Source organism: Sorex araneus, chromosome X, assembly GCF_027595985.1.
Source record: "Sorex araneus isolate mSorAra2 chromosome X, mSorAra2.pri, whole genome shotgun sequence".
Taxonomy (NCBI): Eukaryota; Metazoa; Chordata; class Mammalia; order Eulipotyphla; family Soricidae; genus Sorex; species Sorex araneus.
Window position 1 is genome coordinate 267,066,439 of NC_073313.1, and position 17,545 is coordinate 267,083,983.

A 17,545-nucleotide genomic window follows, 5' to 3' on the forward strand; every position below is an offset into this window, starting at 1 on the left:
ACACGCCAGCCAAAGCCTGCGCGTTGGCACCAGCTCCTGTGCCCGGGCCGCAGAACCCCACAGGCTGTGAACTGCAGCAGCCACCCATGGTATCTGCGGGGACAGCCAGCGGCATCCCAAGAGGGGGCATCCCCGGGCCCGGGAGGTGCGGGGGCACCCCCGAGGAATAGCCCCGTGGGTTCAGATCTGAGAAACTCGGCTCTAAAGCCTTGGCCATGCGACTCCATCACGTGGGCTGGACCGTCTCTCCAGAGCCGAGGGGCTGTGCCGCGTGGACCCCAGACACAGAGCCTGGCCCGGCCGGCTTCCTCTGGGCAGCTCCCCTCCTCCCTAGAGTGTGTCCTCAAGTGCCCGGGGCCCCGTGCCAGGACCACCAGGCAGGGTCTAAAAACGGGCACTGTTGAGAAATCCCCTCAGGGGTGCATCCTGCGCCGCAGGCCTGCCCAGGAGAGAAGCGGTGAGCAGTGGCCAGGCCTTAGGGCTGGGTGCTGCCTTCACCTCTTGGGCCCAGAGGACAGCTCAGGCAGGCCCCGGCCACTTCTTACGAACGTTGGAGCCTGGACTGGGAGGAGCCAAGCGGCCTTTGAACACGGAGACCCTGTGTGGAGGGATGTGCCGTTGGCGGCCTGCACTCCCCAGCCAGTGCTCACCATGGTGGCCCCGGGGTCCATTTTTACTCGTTTGTGCGAACTCAAGCTCCAGAGGCCATGCGGAGTCTCTTCTCGGGCCTCCTGTCTTCCAGACTGTGGCCAGGCCCACTCCGGTAGACTTTACAGCAGGAGAAGGCGTAAGCCGGGATGGGACACAGGGGGCAGGACGCAGGTAGAAGACCCCCCCCAGGAGCCCAGCACCCCTCTCCTCTGCCTATCTCTCGCCGCTATGAGGCTTTCAAGCCCCACATCTGCCCCCACAGCCGACTCCGGCCACGGGGCCCAGGGTCCAGGCCGTGAGCGAGCGCGGCCGGCCAGGTCTGTCTCGGCAGAGCCCCGCGGGCTCATTTTTTAACCGCCGGACGCAAATTCATCTTGAGCCGCTGTGTGCGGAGCGGCCGTCGTGGGAGCCCATGAAAAATTAATTTTTTTTACATTTTTCCTCACACTCCTAAGTGTTTGACAGAAGTAATATTTGCAGGGAGAGGAGATAAAAACCGCTGGCTGTCAGTCCTGCCCGGAACCCTCTTGTGTGGATTCTTTATGGGCCCAGAGTGGACCTGCACATCCATCGGGCCCTCGGTGGCAGAAGCTGGGGGGGCCGCGGGGGACGGGACTCCGACTCACGTCCTGAGGGGAACCTCGGTGCCGTGTGTCGGCCCGTGAGGCTGCACCGGTGGGTGCTGTGGCAGGTGGACTCTGACTCGGGGGCACCTGGATCCTTTTCCCCATTGATTTTTTCCGTGAGGAACCGTGTTTCTCTCCAGGTAGCTCTGCTGCAGGGCACAGGCCCCACCCCAGACTGGGGGCGTCGTTTGTAGCATCCTGGGCTGTCTGTGCTTGCAGGGCCTCTGGCGGGCCTCCGGCCTTCTGAGGGTCTCCACCAGCTGGGGGCGGGGGGCCTGGGAGGACAACCAGGGTGTTGAGCCCAGCTGTTGGCATGGCAGCTACCCCCCCACCCGCCCACCCACATCATCAAGTAGTTTCTTATTTTGGTTGGGGTTTTTTTTATGGGGGGGTGGTTTTTTGGTATTGTATTTTGGGGTTTGGGGGGTTTTTTTGGTTTTTGGGGGTTTTTTTGTTTTGTTTTGCTATTTGGCTCACACCCTGCAGGTGTGAATAACTCAGGGGTTATTCCTGGATCTGCACTCAGGAATTACTCCTGGCGGTGCTTGGGGGACCCTATAGGATGCCAGGGATTGAACCCAGTTTGGCCGCAATGCAAGGCAAACACCCTCCCCACTGTCCTGTCACTCCAGCCCTGGTTTTTTGTTTTTGTGCCACACCCAGCAGTACTCGGGGGTTACTCCTGGTTCTACATCCAGGAATCAATCCTGGCCGTCCCCAGGAACCTTATGGCACGGTGGGGATTGAACCCAGGCCAGTCGTGTGTAAGGCAGACGCCCTCCCCGCTGCACTATTGCTCTGACTCCAGTGTTGATACTTCTTTTTATTTCAATTGTTTTTGATTTTTGGAGCCACACGCAGTGACGCTCAGGGAACCTTGTGGGATGCTGGGGATAGAACCCAGGTCAGCCTCGAGCAGAGCAGCTGCCCTCCCCGCTGTGCTGTCTCTTCTTCACGCTGACAGTTGGCCTTTGTTCAGATGACATGTGAGCGGTTTTCTGTCCACCCCCACCTCGTCAGCATCACTCACGCAGTCTGTGTCCTGTGCCTGGTTGGCAACACACATGGCAGATGCACCAGACCCTGAGTCCGGTCCCTGCACACACCTCCCTCCCCAGGTGCCACCCCAGCTGTGCCCCCAGCATGGATAGGTGCCGCTCTGTGTCTTAAACAGCCCGTTTCCAACCAAGAGGCTGCAGAGCACTAGGCAGACGCACGAGGGGAGGGCCTGGGGTGCACTGCAGCCCAGACGGAGCTGGGGCGGGGGGGGGGGGGGAACCGTGTCCAGTGGAGAGTCAGACGGAAGCTCCCAGTCTCTCGTCTGTCTGGGCCGGGGGCGTCAGAGAAACAAGGCAGGGAAAGGAAGGTGGTGAATATACCCGAGCGTGGGCTCCAGACACGGGAGCCAGGGTGGGCAGGGGCGACTGGCCGTCACGGCAGGGCAGCGGCCTGGGCGTTAGGCCGGGTTGGCCTGACACCGCACAGCCTTAACAGCCAACACTTGTTTGCTTGGTTTCCTTCCTGGTTTGGGGGCCACACCCCGCGTGGCTTAGGGCCTACTCCTGGCCGTGTGCTCAGGAATCCCTCTGGCGGGGCTCAGGAGACCCTGTGGGATGCTGGGGGTGGGACCCAGGTCCGTCACGTGCCAAGGCCCTTGCCCTCCCACTGTCCTACCTCTCCGGCCCCAAGAGCCAGTACTACTGTATGCATGTGACCCAAACCATACTAAGTTTTTAAAAAATGTTTAGCTTGCTTCTAAAGAGACGGGGGTGGGGGGGAACTTGGGTCACGGTGGGGCGATGCCGGCCATAGAAGGGGGACAGCAGATGTCCAGCACTGCTGTTGACCCCTTTGCAAATCACAGTGCCTTGCAAAGCCACAAAGCCCCACTTCCTCCTCCAGCCATCTCACCACACGCCTTCCCGCCAGAATCTGTGGTTTCTGCATTTCACATTTTGGGGGCCACACCTGCCTGTGCTCAGGGTTTACTTCTGACCGTAAACTTGAGGAACCATGTGAAGTACTGGGGATTGAACCCAGGTTGGCTGCATGCGAGGCGAGTGCCTTCCCAGCACCTTGGCCCCAGAATCTGGCTTTCAAACCCCTGGGGCTGAATACAAAGCAGTTGAGTTTTTTGCAAAATTGTGTGTGTGTGTGTGTGTGTGTGTGTGTGTTTTAAAGCACTGTGGCTTACAGAGTCATTCATAGTTGGACATGCTTAGACATTCCAGCACAGTCCCACCCCAGTGCCAGCTTCCCTGCACCAGCGCCCCCAGGTCCCCTCCCGCGCCCCAGCAGCCCCCAGGAGCCCCCAGCAGCCCCCTGCAGCCCCCAGCAGCCCCCAGCAGCCCCCAGTAGCCCCCAGCAGCCCCCAGCAGCCCCCAGGAGCCCCGAGCTGCCTCTCGACAGGCACCCTTTCACCGGGGCTGTCAACGTTCGGCTCTCGGGATTTCAGTGCCGCTGACTTGCTGACTCTGTGGTTTGGATGCTTGGCCCTGTCCTTGCTTAATGCCACCAATGTCCCCAGATTCCCTCGACGCCTTCCCCACCCCCAGCCCCTGGAAGCGGGCCTTGGCCCCCTGGCAGGAACTGGCAGTTCTCATGGTCCGTGAAGTGAGCCAGAAGCGCAGCCTGGCTCCAGGACGGGTCACTCACCTGTGGTCGCTAGACTGACTGGCTGGGGGGAGGCAGTGTCTTTGCTCAAGTGTCCCCGTGTTCGGGCTTTGGTGTTTTACCCTTAGGTGCTTTCTTCCCTTTCTCTTGTCTTGGTTAGAGACTAGAGACGCGGCCCCTGCTCTGATCACAGTCTGTCCTGCCCATCTTTGTTGTTTCACCCCGGAGCAGGCCTTGGCGACCCCGGGAGCATGCAGGGGCTCCAGGCTGACTGAGGCAGTGGTCCCTGCGCCCCTTTCCCGTCCAGGCTGACTGAGGCTGCCCCGCCGGGCCAGTATGCTGACAATTTTAGCGCGTGACCAGCAGGTGGTGGTGTCGTGCCGCCGCCGCCCTCCCAGGACGCTTCCTTGGGAGCTTTTTAATGAGGGAAGGAGCGGGTGCAGGTGGCGGCCGCCTTTGTTGCCGGCTGCCTCTGGTGCGCCCACGCTTCCACCCACAGCTCATTTCCCAAGAAGCGTCACTCCTGTTTGTCACCGAGCTTCAAAGGGGCTGAGCAACTTGGGGCCACTGTCTTCCTAATCAGCCCAGAACCCGGCCCGGCTCTTTCTGCGCCTGTCGGCCCGGGCGCTGCCTCTCCCGGAAGCCTCTCCAGGACGGCGCGAGCGTTTCATCCCGGGCCTGGTGTCAAGCATCCCTGCTCCGGAGCTGGCTTTTGCAGGGAATAAACATCGATCCGCGTTATTCCCTTCTCCCGAACTTTCCCTTCATCCTCGGTTCCCCCCCAAATCTTGGCTGCCATTCAGACACGTTCCCTGGGGTGTGCCGGCAACCTTCGAAGCTCCGAGCTAAAGGGCCTGTGGCTCTCATCTCTCAAAGCGGGCACGCCCGGCTCAGCCTCGGGCTGCTCCCCTGGCCGGCCGGCAGCTAATTAAAGGGATGACCCGGGGCCTCTGTGCTCCGAGCAGCCGCATCCCTTCTCTGCATGTGGGCGAACAGAGAGCAGCGGAAGCTCCCCGGGGTAGCCGGCCACAGGGGGTAAAAGGTGTATTTTTTTCCCCTTCCAATCAGAACATACTTACTTTGTACTTTGTCTCCTTCCTTCCCTCCTCCCGGCTATTTCTAGCAGCGAGTGCTGACCGGGGGGAAGGCGCTGCCCCCAGTCTCAGCTTCCCCGGCAGCCTGCATTTCATGCCGCCAGCCTCGGGAAGCTCGTTTTTCCTGCAGCAGCCTCGAGTGGCTCAGCCACCGTGGGGAAGGAGGCGGGTGCCACCGGCCGTGGCTCCTGGATCAAGTCTCGCAGCCTCCCTGGCCTTCCCCCCCCCATGTGCCACCTTCTACACCTGTGGTGGTTCTCAGCCACGGGGGCCTTGCCACCCTCCCCCACACCGGGACACTTGCCATCTGGGACATGCGGGGTTGTCGGAGCAGCGGGCCAGGGCTGGGGTACAGGGCAGCCCCCTGTAGCGGAGGCTGAGTCAGTCCCCAGTGTCAGAAGTGGGAGACATTCCACTTCTCCCGCCCACCCGTGGGTGGCCTTGTCAGGAGAATCGAGTTTGACTGCAGGTCTTTCAGATCTTCCCTTGGTTCCTAGTTCAAAGTTTATAAATTGGTACAGAACAGGCAGAAAATCTAACGGTCAGAATTTTCCCATTTTCAGGTGGCTCATAGGAGCAGAAGAAGCAGGGTTCAGGAGAGGAAGCCCTGTCGGGAGACCGCAGGTCATAGCGGGCTGGGGAGAAGACAGGCAGAGGGGAGGGAGGGGGCGGGTGGAGTGTGTGGCTAGTAGGGGAGTAGGGGACAGGGTGAGGGACGGGCAGCAGACGGATGGACTCTGGCCAGCGGCTCTGAGCAGTTGGCCCTGCTGACCCTCCCACCGTTGTCTCCCGTGCCGTGTGTATCACTCCGACTCGGCATCCTTACGTGTCTCCCACTGAATGTCTTTCATTCTGTCCTTGCTTTATTATCTGACAGATAAGATTATCCACAGAAAGCGACATTAATATTAATTGTACAATGATACTAAAAATTTTATATCACGAGGAAACAGATGGCTATTTTAAATGACTTGAATTTTTACTCTTTTATATGAAGAAACACTTTAAATATATTTAGTTATAAATGCTATTTTAATTGCTACATTATTTCTGCAGTGGGGTTTTAAAACTCTTACGGCATCTGCAAGGAAGCATTTCCTCACGGTGTATTTTATTTCCGAATCTGTTAAAATGTATGCTTCCGGAAAACAGCGGTCATCACGCTCAGAATACCGTGTGGGGGTGGAGATAGTGCAGTGTGCAGGGGGCTTGCCTCACAGACAGGCAACCCGGGTCTGGTCCCCGGCACCACGTGTGCTCCCCCGAGTCCCCCCAGGAATGATCTCTGAGCACCGCCGGTAGACTCAGGCTCTGGACTCGCTCCCTGTGCCAGGAGCAGGGCTGTGCCCTCGTGCACTTTTCTCTTGCAAGGGCACTTCCGTTTCCCTGACAGTGGTGGATTGCGTGGGCTTCCCGCCTGGAGTCCTTCCGTACGGGCCGGGTGACGTCACATGTTCCAGAACATTCCGCCAGCTCAGCCATATCGTAGTCTGCGCCTCCCGCCAGCCGCCCAGCCCCGTCTCTTCGCAGGTGTTGCCTGAGCAGAGAGTGCAGCCTGCATCTCCCCGGCCCCTGGCAGCATCCCGGGACACTTTCGTCTGGCTCTCACGCCCCCCGGGACGTCTGAGTGTCCACAGACACCCCCTCCCCGGGCGCCATGCGGGTGAGGAAATCGCAGTTCCCGGCAGGCCGGCGGGTGCGGCCCAGACGGCGTCTGTGAAGGGCAGCTGCCAGCGCCTCAAGTCGGGGACAGTCAGGCCTCAACTGTGGACACAGTCCAGGTGGCTTGGGGGTGCCGAGGGCTGGCCGGGCCTTTCCTAGGCCCAGCAGAGCTGCTGGCCCAGCGTGAACTAGCAAATCTTGCAAAGACCATCTCTTGTTCTGCCTTACAGTGACTTATTAATCAGCACTAAATAACCATTTGGACAAATAATCTTTCTGTTTGTTTGGGGGCCACACCCTGCAGTGCTCAGGGCTCACTTATGACTCTGCTCTCGGGGATCACTCCTGGCACTGCTGGGGGGGACCCTTCGGGGTGCCGGGGGTGGAACCTCAGCTTCTGCAAGCATGCGCCGTCCCCGCTGTGCTCTCTCGGGCCGGCCTGTCTCAGGCTTTAGTCTTCCTCACTGGGAGCCGTGTCCTGGCACGGCAGTGCCCTCGTGACGGTGCCCCACGCCCTCTCCTTGTGACCATGTTTCCCCCTTTCCCCGACGCTCTTTTTTTCCTCCTGCCAGTCTGGCCTGCACCGTCTACCCTAACTCCCCCCGCCCCCGATGATTCTGAAACGGGACAGAAAAGTTCAGAATGCAAAAGGAGTTTTCAGAGTGGGGCCCGCGTCTGCCTCGCAATACAGTGCCAGGCTTGCTGCCCTGTGTGCCGGGACCTGGGCTCTAACCCCACAGGACTGCAGAAAAAGCAAAACGAAACAGAAAACGTTCCCTCCTGGCCTGGGCGTGCTGTCCCGTGGGGATGGTGGTTTGCTGTGCACACTTCGGCCCTATATCTGCACCCGTCCTCAGTTCTCAAACTTGGTTGTCTCTTAACCCGCTCCAGCTGGGAATGGGCATGTCTCCACTCGGCCAGAAGCAGCCCAGGTGTTGAGGACAGCCTCCAGCGCTGGTCTCAGGCTAGTCCCAGGAAACAGTGTTTTCCTGCTAGAGTCTCTGTGGTCCCCACTGTTAGAACGGCAGGAAGCTGACTGCGCTACTGAGCCGCTGCCCCAGGGCCTTTGCACATGCAGTGCCAGAGGACCATGTGCCGCCCCACGATTGCTCATTAGTCCTTGTTAGCCAGCGGTCCAGGACACTGACAGCCGAGTCGCTGCTCCCTGACCCCTTCACCACTAGGAGAGGAGAGGAGAGGAGATGCCATTTGCAGGGGCAAGTCACCAGCACAAGGGCGCAGGGAGAAGGAGCACATGTGAGGGAGCCCCAGCGTCCCAGGATAGTCGTCAGGAACAGCCTTGCTCCCGGACCTGAGAGCAAATGCCCTTCCCGGTGTGGGTCCAGTGGGGGTGAGCAGGGGCCGAGGGGCTCTTTGCCCGCCTTCCGGGGGGAGGGGCGGGTGGGAACCTGCAGGTGTCTCTGCCTCACCTGCCAGGGATCAAAGGCAGCTGCAGGCACAATGGACAGGAGGGGCTCTGATGACCCACCTGGCCGCCCCGCACCTCCCTGACCTCTGCCCGGCTGCAGCAGAGGGCGAGCGCGAAGGTCAGCTCTGTGACAGTCTGGCCTTTCATCCTCTCACCCCGGGGCCCTGGACCGCACGCCTCTCAGCCCTCCTGGTTCCTGAGGTTTGCCGGGACAAAGCCCAGACTCTAAGACGTGGGTAAAAGTGTGTCTGGGTAAAACTCCGTCACGGACGAAGTCCCTTTCCCCCACCCCCAAGAGAGAATGTTCTAGAATGGATGCTAAAGTATTCACCGCTTTTCAAAAGCATGTTCAAATTCTTTATTACAGTACTTCTGAAGGAACTAGAATTTTTTTTTTTTTCATCACACCCAGCGATGCTCAGGGGTTGCTCCTGGCTCTGCACTCAGGAATTACTCCTGGCAGTGCTTGATGGACCACCATATGGGATGCCAAAGATCGAACCCAGGTTGATCACATGCAAGGCAGACACCCTCCCCACTGTGCCATCACTCCGGCCCTAGAAAATAATTTTTGTAATTTAATCTTGTTTGGGCACTGTGGTTTACAGAACTGATAATGGTAGTTCCTGCAGAACACAATCCAGCACCCCTCCCCCGTGACAGGCCTCCCACCGGAGAGCAGCTCTCGGTTCCCATTGCCTTTGGGCAATTGTTGTGCACTGCATTTCTTTATATCCCACATGTGAGGGAGAGCCAGCTGACTTCCTCAGCAGGAGCCTCCCCGGATCACGCACACGCCGAGCAGCGCAGTGCATGGTTCCGTCTTCCCTCACACACAAGTGATTTTCCATTGTGTCTCTGCACCAGTTTCTTTACCCAGCCTCTGTTCTTGGACACTTGGGTTTGCAGATCTGGGCTGGTGTGGATGGTGCTGCAGTGAACACAGGAGTGCAGGTGGCTTTTCTGGAAAGAATTTGGGGGCCCTTGGGGCAGATGCCAAGAAGTGGAACCGCTGGGTCATACAGAAGCTCGATTCTGACTCTCTTGAGTCTTGTACCGTTTCCCCACAAGGCTGGACCACCGGCGGTGAATGAGGTTCTTTCCTCCACACCCAGATCAACACCGGCTGGTTCTGTTCTCTGCGAAGTGCTGGTCTCACTGGTATGCAGTGGTATCTCAGCCTTGTTCTGACGACTGGTGAAAGCATATTTTCATACAGTTGGCCGTTTGTGTCTTCCTTGAGGAAGTATCCGTTCATCTCTTCCCCCCACTTTTTGAGTGGTTAGTTGGTTGGTTTCTTGTAAAGTTCTGCCAGGACGGTGATGAATGTCATTCATTTATTAGTGAGAGGGGGCCGGGTGAGTCCTCCTGGCCTGTGGGTCATCTTGGCCATCTTCTGCTGGATATAGAATCTTCTTCACTTGACCTAATCCCATTTGTTTATCGTTGGGACAGTGAGTGGCATTGAATCATCGCAGGTGCCTTTAGATTGTGTCATAAAGGAGACCCGTGTTGTGTGTTCCTCAGTATAATGTGTAGATTCAGCCTAATATCAGAGCCTTTCATACATTTTGATTTGGCATTCATACCTGGTTAGAAAGGGGTCTGAGTTTTGTTGTTTTATTGTTGTTGTTGTCTTTAATATGAGCATTGCTTTTCATGAGAAATGAATTTCATCTGAGTTTTTAAATGCCGTCATGAAAGAGCCGGAGATAGTGCAGAGTAAGGTATTGGCCAGGCCGGCCCTGATTTGGTTGGTTCCCTGGAGCCACCTAGTGTAGCTAAGGCGCCACCAGGGGTGACCCCAGACCCCCCACCCCCGTGCAGCACAGCTGGGTGTGGCCCAAAAGAGAAACCAAAACCCCAAGCCAAAACCAAGGGCACCCTTGCTCATTTCCAAGATTTCTTTCGTACTGAATGTCCTCACAATGGAGCCTGTGAGGCCCTGTGACCGGGGCCACCTGACAATGAACGGTGGCATTTCCAGAGAAGTGGTGTGTCACATGACAAGCTTGGCCTCAGGTAGACCCGGTCCTCATCGGAGATTGGCGAAGGCCGTTCGTGGTGGACAAAGATGTTCAGGGCATCTCTCCGGAGGGATCTCCCCCCCATTGTTTTTTTTTCTGTTTTGGAGCTATTCCCAGCTGTGCTCAGGACTTACTCTTGGTTCAGTGCTCAGGGATCACTCTGGGCAGGGCTCGGGGATCCTGTGCAGTGTCAGGAACGGAACCAGGGTCAGCGGCCAGCGCAGAAGTGCCCCCCCTCACAATGGCTCCAGCTGTCCGGTGAGACGTTTCAGCTGCCCAGAGCATGAAGTCGAGCCCCAGCCATCCGTGTCCTGTGCTCCCGGGGGAGAAACTCCAACCAGAACTGGGTTGCAGGGGACGCCGGGAGCAGGCCTGCACTGGGCTCATCCAGGGTGGAGTGGGCCAGCTCCGGGGAGGGGCCTTGCTTTCTCCCAGGGCCCCGCCAGGATAGCCACAGCCACGATCCCGTGTCGGACATGCCGCAGGCCAGCAGTGCCCAGCCTGGAGACCGGGACACGAGGAGTGTCAGTGTCCTCTGCAGCCGGCGCCCAGGCGGCCCCAGGGCCCTCACACTCTGGCAGTGCCTCCGGCTTTGCAGCCCGGTTGGCTGCCACGTCCCGCCGTGTCCCGCCTGGAGGTGCCGACGATGCGGGCAGCTGGCTTGTCATGGCCAGGGGTTCTGTACTTCTCAGAGTAAAGAGGATGCTGCCGGGGGGCTGGGGTTGCCCCTGTGCGTGGCCAGGGTGGGGGGTGGGGGACCCCGCTCAGCACCCCTAACCCCTGACTGGACGATTGTTGGGGCCCGCAGAAGGAGGTGTTTCTCCTCCCAGGGCAGCGCCTGCCTCTGAGGGTACCTGACCCTCCGCGCCCTGCCGCCCGCCTGACTCGGGGAGCACACGCCATCCTCGTAGCGTGCTCCCGTGGCCGAGGGCCGAGTTCTGCCAGCCGGCCTGTGATTCGCTCCCAAATGAGGCGTTTCCGCTGACCGGGATCGGGAAGGTCAGGGGCGCGTGGGGTCCGCTGAGATGGCCGGGAAGGAAGTTGTGACGCTGCTGCCCACCAGGAGACAGACAGGCTCCGTTCCCGCTGCACAGGCGACGTTTAAGGTGGCTGGGACACTTTCCCTGGCCACCTTTGGGGGGGTGCGGTCCAGGCAGTGCTCGGGGTCACTCCTGGTGGTGTTTGGGGACCCTGTGGGGCTCTCCGTGGCTGTGCTGAGCCCCCAAGCCTGACTGAGTCCAGGGTGTTTGGCGCCAGCTGCTGCTCGGCGCCCAGAAGGATGCTAAAGGTCAGGGAGTGACCCGCCTGGACAGAGCCCCACCCCAGCGGCAAGGACCCTCTCTACTGGGGTACAGCATCTCCCTTCCTGGGGTGCTCTGTGACGTGCGAGCCTGAGGGTTGCCCATGGGGCTGTACACTGTGATGCTGCCATGTCCATCCCACACACTCGGGGTGTCCCTCACACACACTCGCCGCGTCCCTCACACACACTTAAGTCTGGCCACCCTGGCACACAGCAGCGTCAGCGTGTGAGGAGAGGCGCGCTCTCTGCTCACCAGGGCCCAGAGAGTATGTGTGAGGAATGCATGAGTGAGATGTGTATGTGAGGGGTTCATGAGTGTGGCGTGTGTGATGGGTGCGTGAGTGAGGTGAATGTGTGAGGTGTGTGTGAGGCGTGTATGTTTGAGGTGTGTATGTGAGGGGTGCGTGAGTGCGGTGTCTGAGAGAGGGGTGCATTTGTGATATACGTGTGATGGGTGCATGTGTGAGGGCTGCATGTGTGAGCTGTATGTGAGGGATGCATGAGTGAGGTGTGTATGTGAGGGGGGTGTGTGTGAGGTATTGGTGTATGTGGCGGGTGCATGAGTGAGGTGTGGGTGTGAGTGGTGCATGAGTGAGGTGTGTGTATGAGCGGTGAATGTGTGAGGTGTGTGTGAAGCATTCATGTTTGAGGTATGTAAGGGGTGCATTTGTAATACATGTGTGACAGGTGCATGTATGAGGTATGTGTGAGGGCTGCATGAGTGCAGTATGTGAATGTGACAAGTGCATGTGGGGGTTGTGTGTGAGGGGTACATGAGTAAGGTGTGTGAACATTGACAGGCGAGTGTGTGGGTTATGTGTGCAGGGTACATGAGTGAGGTGTGTATGTGAGGGGTGTGTGTGAGGGGTGCATGAGTGAGGTGCATGAGTGAGGTGTGTATGTATGGGTTATGTGTGTGGGGTGCATGAGTGAGGTGTGTATGTGTGGATTGTGTGTGGGGGGTGCATGAGTGAGGTGTGTGTGTGAGGGTGCATGAGTGTGGTGTGTGTGTATGTGATAAGTTCCTGAGTGTGGTGTGTATGTGAGGGGTGTGTGTGAGGGGTGCATGAGTGAGGTGTGTATGTGAGGGGTGTGTGTGAGGGGTGCATGAGTGAGTTGTGTATGTGAGGGGGGTGTGTGTGGGGTGCATGAGTGAGGTGTGTATGTGAGGGGTGTGTGTGAGGGGTGCATGAGTGAGGTGTGTATGTGAGGGGTGTGTGTGTGTGAGGGGTGCGTGAGTGAGGTGTGTGTGTATGTGATAAGTTCCTGAGTGTGGTGTGTATGTGAGGGTGCAGCTGTGTGGGGCTGGGGTGTCCCGGCTAACATCCTGTCGGTGAAGAGTGCTCTCTGGAAGCGTCCTGGCTCTGGGAGAGAGCCTGCCCCGCCGTCTGTGTGGCAGTCTGTCCTGTGCCCCAGAAGCAGAGGGGGCGTGACACTTCATGATGCCCCTGGGAGAGGCAGAGGGAGTCGTTGGCTTATGGTGCGCCGGTGCCTGGTGGAGGGGGTGCAGGAAGCTGTGGGGCCCATTTCCCACTTGGAGAAACTGAGGCTGACAGCTGAGTCCCCTAGGGCCGTGGGGCCAGGTGAACGGGCGGAGTCCGGGCTGCCTCCGGGCTCCCCCCCCCCCCCCCCGGTCTGTGTGTCCTTGGTGCCTCCGTGTCCTGCCCTCGGCCCTCCTCGCTGCCTTCCTGAGCCGCGCAGGTGGGCGTGGGACGGTGGGGAGTGCCGGGTGCTGGCTGCCGGGCTCCCCCCACGCCTCTGTCGGTGGGAGCGGCGAGTCCAGCCCCGCAGTCACTCGTCCTCCCGCACCCACGAAGGAAATTGCACCAACGATTGATTCATTGTCCGAGACGTGAAACCCGGCTCGGCACGGGAAGTAGATTGAGAGCACCAAGGCCCGCTCCGCCCGTGCGGGGGCTCAGAGGCGGGTGGCGCCCGCTCCACGGCCCTGCGGGAGAATGGTCCCAGCGGCCGCTTCGCCCGTGATCTCGGAGCTGGCCACGCGCTCACTGTCACTGCATTCTCGGACCGCATGGCGCGGGCCTTTGCACACTCGGGGATCCGTGCCAGGGGCCAGCAGCCTCGGCGGGTGTGCGTGGACAGGAGGGAAAGGCTGGTGCGGCTTCAGCACTCTGGACAGAGCCCTCTGCGCCCTGACTGGCTGGGGGTCCACGGGCCACGCCCAGACCCCCTCCTGCCTCTCAGGGCACTGCTGTGTGAGGGGAGGGGCTGTGGGTTGGCCTCGCTTCCCCTGCACTGAGTCTTGTCTCAGCGACTTGAGCCTCAGGTGGGCACAGGCTGTGTGACGTGGTGGCCGCGTGGAGCTTGGGAAATGGCTGGAGCCGGGCAGCGGGACTGCCTGGATCCCTGCAGAGGGGCTCACCCCCTCTGCGCAGCACACGGGATTCACTCCAGCCGGAAACCAACCCAGGAGCAATCTGGCCTTTGAACCTTGGCCCCCCCAGCCTGGCTCACGGTCCCCACTCGGGCCCTGGGGCACCCCTCCCCGCATGTCCGGCCTCGGTCCCTTGCACAGCACCCGCAGACGGTGCCCCCCTGCTTCGCCCTGGGCTGGGGGGTGCCGGGGTTCCAGGGTTACCCCCAGCAGTGCTCGGCAGCCAGTAAGGTGCTCGGTACAAACCCCATCACCCCATGGGTTTCCCCGAGCCTTGCCAGGAGTCATCCCTGAGCACTGCAGGGGGGGGGAGGAGAGGGAGGAGGATCTGTTTTAATTGTTGGTTTTGGGGGGGCCATACCCAGTGATGCTGGGGGTGGCCTAGCACTGGGTCAGGAGCTGCTCCCAGCAGTGCTCAATGGCCGGGGGCCAGTGCCAGGGTCAGACCCACGACTGCGCACAGCCAAGCCCCCTTCCGCCCCTGCCACCCCGCCCCCAAACCTGAGCCCTTTTTTAAAAAAAAGTCTGATAGCCCTATTTCGAGGAGGTCCATTTCACACCCCCTGAAGCTCTGTCCTGGACATCTGCTGTCCAGGCGAGAGAGGAAATGCCCCCACCACTGCACTCCACTCCGGAGCCCGTGCTGTCTCTCCCTCCCCACGCCGGGACCCGGCCCACTCTGAGGAAGGGGTGCAGAGGTCGGGGCACCAGCTGCTGCTGTGGTTTCTGTGCATGGACACAGAGGTCACCTGCCCTGCGTGCCCGGCTGTGGCGGGGACGGAGCTGCCTGGGCCCCAGTGGGCTCCCATCAGGGGAGAGGTGAGGCGGGCTCCTGAATGTCTTCGAGTCAGACCTCTGCGGTCCCCACCGAAGACCCTCACTTGGCTCCGCATAGTTCTTTCCATTGCCACCGGCGTAAAAAACCCATATATTTGATATATACTGTGCGTACTTTTACTTTCGGGGGCTCGGAGAAGGCTCCAAGGCCTGGCGTACATCCCTGCCTCTCCATAATCCCCTCAAATGCTGCCTGTGTGGTCCAAAGAACAAGCAAAAAAAAATTTTTTTTCTCTTTTTTAAGTGGAATATTGTTCCTCATCCGCCGATGAGTCAGTTGGGAGTGGGGGGGCCGGGAGGAGTCAGACTCACGGACACGCACCTTTCTTCCCTCTCATCTGGACGCTTCTGACACTCACGGGCATTTCAAAGCCTTCTCGTCTCTTTCATCAGCGCGCTGCCAGCCGGCTCCCGGCGGCCCCTCCGGAGAGCGTGGGTGGCCCTGCACGGTGACAGCCAAGTCACCGCGGTCCTCTCCTCTGAGGGATGGTCCCCCTCAAAGGCCCACCGTTTCCCGGACCACAGACTCCGGAGACGGGAAAGGCTGGGACGTCGAGGCAGGGGTCAGCGGGGGCCGGCGAGCATGGCTGCATGATTGGTTTCAGGGGTGAGGTGCAGGCGCCCGCAGGGCCCTGGGAATCAGCCCGGCACATCCTGTGGCTCTCAAACCCACTGGGCCCCCTCGCGGCCCGGCCCAGACTGGCCCGTGACTGCCCGTCAGGAAGGGCCCGGCTAATGATCGGCTGGGCAGATAATCGGAGGAGAGTTAATTGTGAGGTTCGATATGGCATCTTGTCAGCAGAGATAAGTTGTCACGTTTTCCACTTGAGCTGAAACTAAATGATTGTAAAATAAGTTATGAGTGTCCTTGGGCCTGTCTGCCGGGGTGATAGCTAAGAATACATCCCTGGCCCATCAGTCTCGTGCGGGCTGCCGGATATTTATGCGAACGGAATGTTATTTTATTCCCCCTCTAGTCATGCTTGTCAGCTCTGCGAGTGAAAAGTGAAGGTGTCTCCTCGCCTCATACTTCACGCGCCGAGCTTCGGGAGAGCACGGACGGGGAGCGTTATTGCTCACAGGGCCTGGGTTTGGGGGGGGGGGGGGCGGGGAGCCGTTCAGCATCGCAGCCCGATTGGGAAGAACTGATGGCTGACACCGGAGGCCAGGGACCCCGCTTCCCAGCCACCAGAAAGGCAGTGCAGAGGTTACTGGAATGTGCCAGAGTGTTCCAGGCCCTCCCTCCTCTTCCAGCACCCCTCCCGTCTGCAGTGCTGGCCCCGCTGGCCTCGCCCGGCTCGGAACCAGTAGTTGACCCAAAATACAGCGCCTTCCTCAGGCGCCGTGGGGGGAAGCAGGCCGCGTCCCGGGGCTGCGTGGGGCTCACTTAGAGCACGTGAGCCGAGCCGAGGGGCCTCCTTGCTTGCGGAGTACCTAGTCGGGCCAGGGGAGCAGGGCCTCGTGATGTGACTCGGTGGCTGCACACTTGCCTGCCCTGTGCAAGGCCCGGGGTCTGCTCCCAGCACGGCAGAGGAAGATTGAGAAGGGGGCCCCAAAATCCCAGAGGGCAGGGCATGGGGTCCCAGGCCAGGATGCCCACAGCTATGTGGGACCCCAGCCCATGTCCTGACTGCGGCTCAGAGGGAGGGAGAGAGCAGGGGTGCGGCTCAGAGGGAGGAGAAAGGCTCATAAGGAGAGGAGAGCAGGAGTGTGACTCAGAGGTAGGGGAGACGGGTGCGGCTCAGAGGGACGGGAAAATAGGGATATGGCTGGGGGGCAGAAGCAGGGGTGCATCTTGGGGAGGAGTAGGCAGGGGTATGGCTCAGGGGGAGGGCAAAGCAGGGGGTTGGTTCAGAGAGAGGGGAGCGAGCAGGGGTGTGGCCCAGATGGAGGGAAGAGCAAGGGTGGGATTCAGAGGGTGGGAGAGGCTCAGAGCGAGGGAGGAGCAGGGGTGTGATTTAGAAGGCGGGGAGAGCAGGGATGCGGCAAGGGAGAGAGAATGGGGAAGGTTTATGGGGTCCGCTGGCCCTCAGCCCCCCAGGCAGTGCTGTGGCATTGACGCCTGTTCCCCCACGCCGCCCTCGGGCGCCCAGACAGCCCCCCTGGGCCATGCTCACGGGGCCAGGGAGTTCAGGGTGTCCAGTTGAGCCGGGAATGTTGTTAAGGCACAACTTCCTGTGACCCCAGTTCCAGCTGCTGCCCACGTACGGGACCCCAGTCCCCCGGTCTCCAGGGTGCTCGTAACACTGACGAGTCTGCTTTCCATGGGGTCTAAGGGGAGGGCTGGAGCCCCTCTATGCCAGGGTGGCCAAGAGACACTGGCCTCACACACGGGGGCAGGCCCCGCTAGGGGCGTTCTCAGCACTGCCCTCTGCCGCTCCTTCTCGGTCTATGGGAGAATTTTCTAGAACTTCACAAGATGGAACTGTTTCTAATCAAATATTGTGTGTGTAAAACCATCCCTGTCCATGGCAGACCCTGACACAGGGAGAGCCCCGCGTGGGCCCCCAGCGGCATCTCTGGAACTCTGTGTGTGTGTGTGTGTGTGTGTGTGTGTGTGTGTGTGTGTGTGTGTGTGTGTGTGTGTGTGTGTGTGTGTGTGTGTGTGTGTGTGTGTGTGTGTTTCCAGTTTTGAGTGGCCCCTTCTCTGGCCATCGTCCCCAGTGGGCGGCCCCACCCACCCAACCCACAGGTGCTTTCTCTGTGCTCAAGGTGGAGTCAGGGGCAGATCCAAGCCCCCAGCAGCATGGAAGGGCCACAGGAGCCCGGGGTGGGGGTTCTGGAGCGTTGCTGGGGAGAAGGGCACCATGGGTGCTGGGACTGGCCCCCCTTCCCCTGGCCTCTCGCTCTATGAACCGCCTCACGTAGCATCCGTTGGTCTTGATTTAAAAAGCGCGAGCCGGCATGA

At 59.9% G+C, this 17,545-nt stretch overlaps 1 protein-coding gene across 6 annotated transcripts in view; it reads left to right on the plus strand.

The window, feature by feature from the left end:
- AGAP1 (ArfGAP with GTPase domain, ankyrin repeat and PH domain 1) overlaps positions 1-17,545 on the plus strand; it is a 275,018-nt gene that overhangs the window by 179,003 nt on the left and 78,470 nt on the right. The gene's annotated exons all lie outside the window — the stretch shown is intronic.